Below are 8,759 nucleotides of genomic sequence, written 5' to 3' on the forward strand. Positions count from 1 at the left end.
AACTGCACAGAGTTTCCTTGTTACTTGTTTCTAGGCTTATTGTTGTAAGTTATTTTGTGGGTTAATGATTTCACTCTAGTGACATTTTAAATCAGAATGTTTTAAGTAATTAGCCTCCAACTAATAAAAATAAATGAAAAAAAAGAAAATAAATAAATAAAAAAAAATGAATGATCTATATCCCCCATTAAAAAAATAAAATAAAAGATATACCTTTGTTCTGCATCCCATGGGATCTTAGAATATTTTGCATGTAATAATATTCTGTGATTTGCTAAAATGAAAATAATGTTGTAGGGTAACAAAATTGAAGTCATATTGACCTCTTTAGGCCCTGCAGTTGCACATTGGCTTGTTTTATATATATATATATTATATATTTATATAATATATAAATATATATATATTTATATATTTATTATATATAAATAAAATAAATATATATAAATAAAATAAATATATAAATATATATTAAATATATATTTATATTAAATATATATATATATTTCTATTATATTTTTATTTATTTATTTATTTATTTATTTTTATTAGTTGGAGGCTAATTACTTTATAACATTGCAGTGGGTTCTGTTATACATTGACATGAATCAGCCATGGATTTACATGTATTCCCCATCCCGATCCCCCTTCCCACCTCCCTCTCTACCCAATCCCTCTGGGTCTTCCCAGTGCACCAGGCCCCAGCACTTGTCTCATGCATCCAATCTGGGCTGGTGATCTGTTTCACTATAGATAATATACATGTTTCGATGCTGTTCTCTCGAGACATCCCACCCTCGCCTTCTCCCACAGAGTCCAAAAGTCTGTTCTGTACATCTGTGTCTCTTTTTCTGTTTTGCATATAGGGTTATTGTTACCATCTTTCTAAATTCCATATATATGTGTTAGTATGCTGTAATGTTCTTTATCTTTCTGGCTTACTTCACTCTGTATAATGGGCTCCAGTTTCATCCATCTCATGAGAACTGATTCAAATGAATTCTTTTTAATGGCTGAGTAATATTCCATGGTGTATATGTACCACAGCTTCCTTATCCATTCGCCTGCTGATGGGCATCTGGGTTGCTTCCATGTCCTGGCTATTAAAAACAGTGCTGCGATGAACATTGGGGTGCACATGTGTCTTTGAGATCTGGTTTCCTCGGTGTTATATTTTAAGCATCCAATTTCATCCTCTGAACTTCTCCCATCAATTTTCCTACTCCTTGCCCAAATCATCTGTATTTACATTACTTAAATTTTTGTTTTCACTTTTACTATTTTAGGCACCAGTTATAAAATAAACACATAAAGGAAATACAATTGAAATAATGTACAATGTTTCCCTAAAGTATTGAGCTGTTTTCTCTATATGCTTTTGAGAATTAAAGGCACTGATATGTTAAAGCCATATGGGAATTGTTCACCAAGGTAATATATCATGTAACCAGGCTTCCCTTGGTAGGACAACTGAAGTACAGGTTAATAATATGCTTTCAGGAGGGAACCAAAACAGTAGCTTTTCAACATGTCCTTATCCATGCCTTATCCAAGTTATCACAGAGGACTAAGTGGATTAATCCTGTTCTTTCTGAGAAGGACCTGTCACTCTAAACAGAACATGAAAATAAGGTAGAAGAGACTGAGAAGGAATAGAATATATTTCAAGTATATGGCCTTGAAATAGAAGATGGAATCACCTTTAAGGTGATATTGCTCAAAGCATGCAAATTTGACTATACAGTAAAACACCTGAAATCTAAACCAAGGCCATTGTATTTGGGGCTTGAAATGATAATGAAGGACACCAATTTCCATAACTCTTAAAAGTGCTGTAAACTGATTACCTCTAAAGCGTGGTATTCTCACCTACATTTAATGAACATTTTCAGTAAAAGAAAAAGAGTGTGTTTGGTGGACCACTACCTTACCTACACAAATATTCCACAGATTTCACTGTTAGCTGTAAGAATGAGAACGGTGAACTTAACCTGGTGTTGTCCTATGTGAGTTACCATACCAAAACAGGGACATGGTTTAATGTTGCCACAACTATCTAAAGGAAGGGCCTCAATTCTGAGATTGCCAAGATTTCTAGGTAGTGTTCATGAGAGTCTGGATAGTCCAACAAGCAGAAACTCTGCTCAGAGTATTTTGTTGTAAAACATATTAATGATCAGCCATTGATTTTGATCCCTGCTTACTCCATGACTTTTCTAGTTGATTATAATGAATGATTCCTTTTATATATATATAAATATAAATATATATATTCCAATAAATTTTAGGGAACTGGGGCCTGAAATAACATGCTTAGAATGGGTCCTTATAGACTGTAAACTTCATGAGAACAGCAATCATTTTATAATTTGAATTCCTACATTTGACATTCATGTAAATATAATAAATATTTATCAACTTGGAAAAATTTCTCAGTAAATAGGAAAGGTCAATTATGATAATAGCGCAGGTTATAAGACGTTGTTGAGTAATGTGTATAGCATTTGATTGGTTATTACATTTCTTTATTGATAATTCAGCAAGTACTTAAAATGTGTCATTTGCAGGCTCTAAGTTTTAGCGGATGTGAAAGACACATAAAGAAAAGAAGGTAGACCCAAAACATATGGAAGATCTGATATCTGTGCTCACCTTGGTAGGAGGGCACAGAGAAGTTCCTTCTAACCCCAAGAAGGAGTTGAGGCAAACTTGTGAGAAGGGGCTTAGCATGACTGAAGTAGTTTGTGTGATTGTAGCTCCAGAAGCACAGTATAAGAGAAAGATAATGAAATTACTAAGGAAAACATATATCATGTCTTCAAAGAAATTGCTAACCAGGCTGATATGCTACAGTCACCACCAGGAATTTATTCTGTATCTGTGGGAACAGATAAGCAACATCTAAACATGCATTAGGAAATATAGGGTGGAATCTTGGTGTCAGGAAATAAATGTGTGCCTTAAGGACAGCAGAGCAAAAATGACCCTGTAAAATACCACTTGTAAAATACATATCTTGTGCTGTCTATGGGCTAGTCACTGATTACATCATGCTATGTTTGGTATCACAGTAATGGTTAATGGTGATCATGGTTTTGGACATGCTACAATATCTATATTTTCAAGTACAAAAGGAATTTCTATAATGAAAACAATCTGCTGTCTAACCTCTTCAGACTCTATCAATAACTTATAGATTATAATGTAAATGTGAATGCACTAAGGTACATACAATGTATTTGCATTTGTTTTTATTTTGTTTGTATCTCTTCCTGCACCCATGCCATCCTATTTAAGACACCCATTCATTTCAGCAGGGATGATTTCAGAAATCACTTTATATCCATTACCTCTTTTCCCTTTGTTCTCATTTTCTTGGTTACAAACATTAGATCAGGTATCATTTACCCAGGACAGATAACAAATGTTTTCCAGAACAGAAGAGTTTATAATACAGTGCAGTGAAATAGCCAGACATTGATCTAAAGCCTCATTTCCACTTCGTTGTTTGAAAATAGCAAATGAAACTATGACGATGAACATGTAATTTTGTTGCTCAGTTACAAGAATTATAGGTATTTGTTGACAACTCGCAACGTAAATTTTAATTTTCATTCGGCTCCATAATCTGACACTTATTTGATAGGTCAGTTTTAATTAGCATGGTTTTCATATAATGATGACTCCTGATAAGTTGACTTGAAAGAGAGGAGGCAGATGTATAAGTGGTCGTTGGCATTGAGGACCATGAGTTGCCTCTCTGTTGCTGGTTAGGATAAGGACTGTCATGGGCTGACATATCACTATAGGTAACTGGAAATTTAGAAGGCTCCACCATCAGTCCAGAATAACTGCTCTGTGATGGACAAACAATGGGGTTCTGAGAAGCAGGCGTATTTGTAGTAGCAATGTCCTCAACGTGGCCGTTTACTTGAGTGTAGCTGCTATGTGAGTGCCAATTAAAAATGCTCAACTGATTTAAAACAGCAGGTTGGTCTACCACAATCTGTTCTGTTTGTCTAACTGATATTGACAATGGGGAAGGTAAGTCACACGAAGGTAGGGCACTTGTATTAGCGACTATCTGGCTGGTATAAGGCTTTTGTATGAAAGGCACACTTAAACTTGTGGAGGCTGAAAATGCACTCTCTCCACTAGTTTCAGGAAGAAAATCAGAGTTATGATCATCTGTGTTGACCCTGGCTTTAACATGCTTCGTCTTGTAATCTCGAACTAATGAAGATATTGGAGACACATTGTTAATCCCAACTCTTCTTTTCATTCTTACTAACAGTTGAGGATAGCCTCTTTTGAAATTTGGATTATAGTAGATATGTAGCTAAAAATCAAAGGATAAAATTATTTAATTTCTTTATAAGCCAAGGTAAAACTGACAAATACATTTAAACCATAACAATGTATACCTTTAATGATACCAATTAAATAGCATCAAATGAAACACAGCCATTAGTAGTTTTAACAGCTAAAATGTTAGAAACAATTATACCCCTCAACTAAAAATGCTTGGTACATATACAGTAAATACAGTACATATACATATATGCATATGTATATACATATACATAAATAAGTAGCTTCAGGACTTGTATATGATTTCAAGTTGCTAGGAAAACTTGTTAAATATCAAATATTTTAGCCTCCAGATGTTCTCAACTTCAAAAAGTTAAACTTTTTCAACAATTTGCTATCTCAATTTTTAATTCTGTTTTATGAACATACTTTCTAATTCACATGGTTTAATCTTACATATTGCCAAAGAGTGAATATTTTGGAATACATTGCTCAAAAGAGAGATGTTGTTTTGTTCTTCCAGAAAGTCAGGTAGTGAAGCAGATCTTTGAAAAGTTTGTCGCTTCTTACTAAATCCATATAGGTTAAGCTGCCAAACTAAGCTTTTCATACTATTGGTTTCAAGTACTCTGAAAGGTGCCTTTCTTTCCAAGACTTCTTTCTTGAAGAGTTCTTCATTGATCACTATACAAGTGCCACTCTCATCCCACCAAATAGATTCAAACTGATCACTTTCAACTATTGCCCATAATTTTCAAGGAAATGTGAGTGGAAGAGAAGCATTCAACTCATCTGTTTCAGAGACAGAAAATGTGTAACGTGGCCTTTTTATCACAACTTCCTCATACAAAGCCTGAAAAGCATATTCTTCAATCATAGATGTCAAAACCTTGTCCCCAGTAAATGTATAATCATACAAAGAAGATCTAATGGAGGTTTCTGAACCAGTTGATTCATCTTTTGGAGGAACATCTTGAATTTCTGAAGAAATATGTGCCATCTTAGATCAATCTTTCTTCAGATACTTTTCTCATTTGTCTGGCTTTACACACTGCCACTTCAAATTCTGCTTGGCTGGCCTACAGAGATAAACTCTCTAGATCATCACAGTGGTTCTGAAAGTCAAAAGCTGTGACATCACAAAATCACTGGTCTCCTAGCAATTGTTGGGTAGCATTCAACCAGTGTTTACTTCAGCATCATGTTAAAATACAGGCTGCTTACATAAATAGTAACCAATCCATGAAGCCTGCAAAATTTCATTCCTCAAGAACTTTTACACAGAAAAATCACATCAAGAAATCTACCTGGTTTCTGAAATAAAAGTGATTTATCATCCTTCTATACACATTCTTAATATTCAGTACTGTTACCCAACCAAACTTGGGTCTACTGGCTTCTGTGTAATAAAGTCAATCAACTGTGGGTTTCAGTGAAAGCATGTGTTTATTGTAGGACCAAGCAGGGTATCCTAGCAGATGGTGCTTCAAAGACCCACACTCCTCAAATAGTTTCAAGAGAAGTATTTTAATGACAGATTGAGGTTGGGCCATGGGGTGTGTAGTCGGTTTTGGGACATTCTACTAATGGTCTGCTACTGAGGATATTGGGAGTCAACATAATCAACTGTCTGGTTCCAACTACTCTGTGGTATATGCACTTAAATTTCAGTCTGGTGGGGGCTTTAGCATCTCTAAAATTTCACAGGATATTGCTGAGAATATTATCTATGGCCCTTGAGGAGTAACAAAAGATCATTGATTTTGCTAAATCTTTATAATTCTATATTGCTTGATTATTTTCCTTTGTTTCTGGCTTTTCTAGTTTCTTGATTAAAATGAATCTTGGAACACAAGGAGGTCTACAATCTCCTACCTCTTTCTCTGTTTTCATACTTTTCAATCTTAAGAAGGGACTGCTTAGAAAAAGAAAGGAAATTAAGTGTTGGACTTAGAGCTCAATTATAAATATGACTGAAAATCTCAGTTGCAGGTTCAAATTTTTTTTTCAGGTTGCCCATGTCTTGGAGTGTTTCAGTCAACAAAAAATTTGGCTATTTCCTGTTGAGATGGAGCATGGAGTTGGAAATAATTCTGATATCTAACAGAAATTATTAGATAACAAATTATCTAATAATTAAAAATATTATATAACAAATTATCAATATTTTCTGTTATGCAAACATATCTATCTATTTTATATAGATACTTGTATATCTATATACATATGTATATATAAGCAAATATATTGTCATTAAACCTGGACAGATGATTGAAAATTGGTCAATATTGATTAAAAGAAATACAGGGAGTGATATAAAAGATTCCTCATATTTGAGATGCATCAAAGAAAACATATTTTGAAGTATTTCCATTCAATATATTCAATAACCAAGTACATTTTTGAATCATTTTACTTTTAGGTTTTAATTTTTTTTTCCATTCTGTTATACCTAAAAGTAATTAAAACCATTATACTTTTTTAACACACACACACACACACACACATATATGTATGTATATATGTCAAAATGTAATTTTAGGCAACTTTATTTAGGTAGCCAAACACTGTGCTTGCCCCCAAGCAAATTTAACTTAATGAACTGTTTGGGAAGCCCAGTATTACTTAATGATTTTCTAGCTGAATATTTCTGATCCTGTTTCTGAAAGTCTTTCCCTTAATCTAGCTCATCTTCCACTATTCTTTCTGTATTAAGAGATGGGGTTCATACTTCTGAGGACACCTTGAGCCCATAAAATTGCAACTATCATTTACTTAAAAATATTGTTTTAAGAAAGCTATTGCTATCCTCACAATGGATACAGTTTTAAACATCCAAGTCTAGTAACATAGGGACATGTCTGAGCCACATGCACAGTGGTCAACTAGCTCAATTTGAGATAACAACTACCCACTTCATGGGTAAAACAGATGCACAGGGCACTGTGCAGAGATCATAATCAGACTCTTCTTGCTAGCAGATCATTGAAATTACATGGTATACACATCAAAATCACTTCTCCACAATTCAGTCTGTAAAATTTTCTTTCATCACTTTGAACTTCTGGTACCAAATATTTCAAGAGAAATCATTGATGATAAAAATTTCTCTCCCTTCATGCCACAGTGGTTCAGCTTCCTGCCCCCTCCACATGATATCTTTTCTTTCTTGTCCTCCTTTCTATTTTTCTATTTGCCCATTAGAGAAAATCTAACTAGATAACATGAACAGACTCAATATATTATGTTAATGGAGAAATATATTATAGGCTGTGTATTTTGTCAGCATTTTACCCAGTTGTCACAGAAGCATGGCACAAATATTCCAGCGGGAAACTTAAAACCAGCAGTATTATATATAATAAGTAACTATCACCTTAGAGTACACTTAGAAAATAAGTTCTTATCCAAAACACTGAGCGAAGACAAAGGCACAAGAATACAATAATTATCAGTGTTGATAGGAAAACATAGGGTTAATAGTACATTTGAATTCTCAGTATTACACAAAGTAAGATCATGGCATCTGGTCCCACTGCTTCATGGGAAATAGAAGTGGAAAAGGCAGAAGCAGTGACCAATGTCCTCTTTTGTGGCTCTAAATTCACTGCAGATGGTGATGGCAGCTATAAAATGAGAAGACAGTTACTTCCTGGAAGAAAACCTCTCACAAATTTAGAAAGCATGTTAAAAAGTGGAGACATGACTTGACCAATGGAGGCACATAGAGTCACATCCATGGTCTTGCCAGTAAACATGTACAGATGTGAGAAGACCAAACTGCTTTTCTGTGAATGACTTGTGAGTGTCCATTGGATTGCAAGATCAAGCCAGTCAAACATAAAGGAAATCAACTCTGAAGATGCATTAAAATCACAGGCACTGAAGCTGAGTCTTCAAAGCTTTGGCCAACTGAGCAAAGAACTGACTCGCTAGAAAAGACCCTGATTCTAAGAAACAATGAAATCAGGAGGAGACATGTGTTAGAGAGGAGGAAAATGTTGTCTACCTTCACCCAATCCATGGACATGATCTCAGGCAAAACCTGGAAGATGGTGAGGGGCAGAGACACCTTGTGCACTGCAGTCCAAGGGGTCACAAAGAGTCAGACATTGCTTTGTGGCTGAACAATGACAAGACTTTAATAAAATGGATCTTCCAGTGTCGTGGTGGGGTCTCATAATGTTAGAGGAATAGGAGACACAGTCCACTTTCTCCTACACAAATCCATCAAAGGATGTACCACACATGGACCACCTTCCAGAAACCAGTTTGTGAAAGATGCTGATGGCCCTAGAAACCGAGAAAGGAAAATAGTCTCTTAAAAAGGAGGTAGGACAAAATAGAGACATAAGGGAGGAAAAGTTTTTAGGGATGGAGACCTGTCTCGGAGAGGGTGTCATAAAGGAGGAGAAATTTTCACAATATAGGAAACCCTCTCTCATAGG

General features: G+C 34.9%; 1 pseudogene; it reads right to left on the reverse strand.

The window, feature by feature from the left end:
- Nucleotides 1-3,604: 3,604 nt before the first annotated feature.
- Nucleotides 3,605-5,311, reverse strand: LOC122436436 (annotated as a pseudogene).
- Nucleotides 5,312-8,759: the final 3,448 nt, after the last annotated feature.

Source organism: Cervus canadensis, chromosome Y (genome assembly GCF_019320065.1).
Source record: "Cervus canadensis isolate Bull #8, Minnesota chromosome Y, ASM1932006v1, whole genome shotgun sequence".
Lineage (NCBI taxonomy): Eukaryota > Metazoa > Chordata > Mammalia > Artiodactyla > Cervidae > Cervus > Cervus canadensis.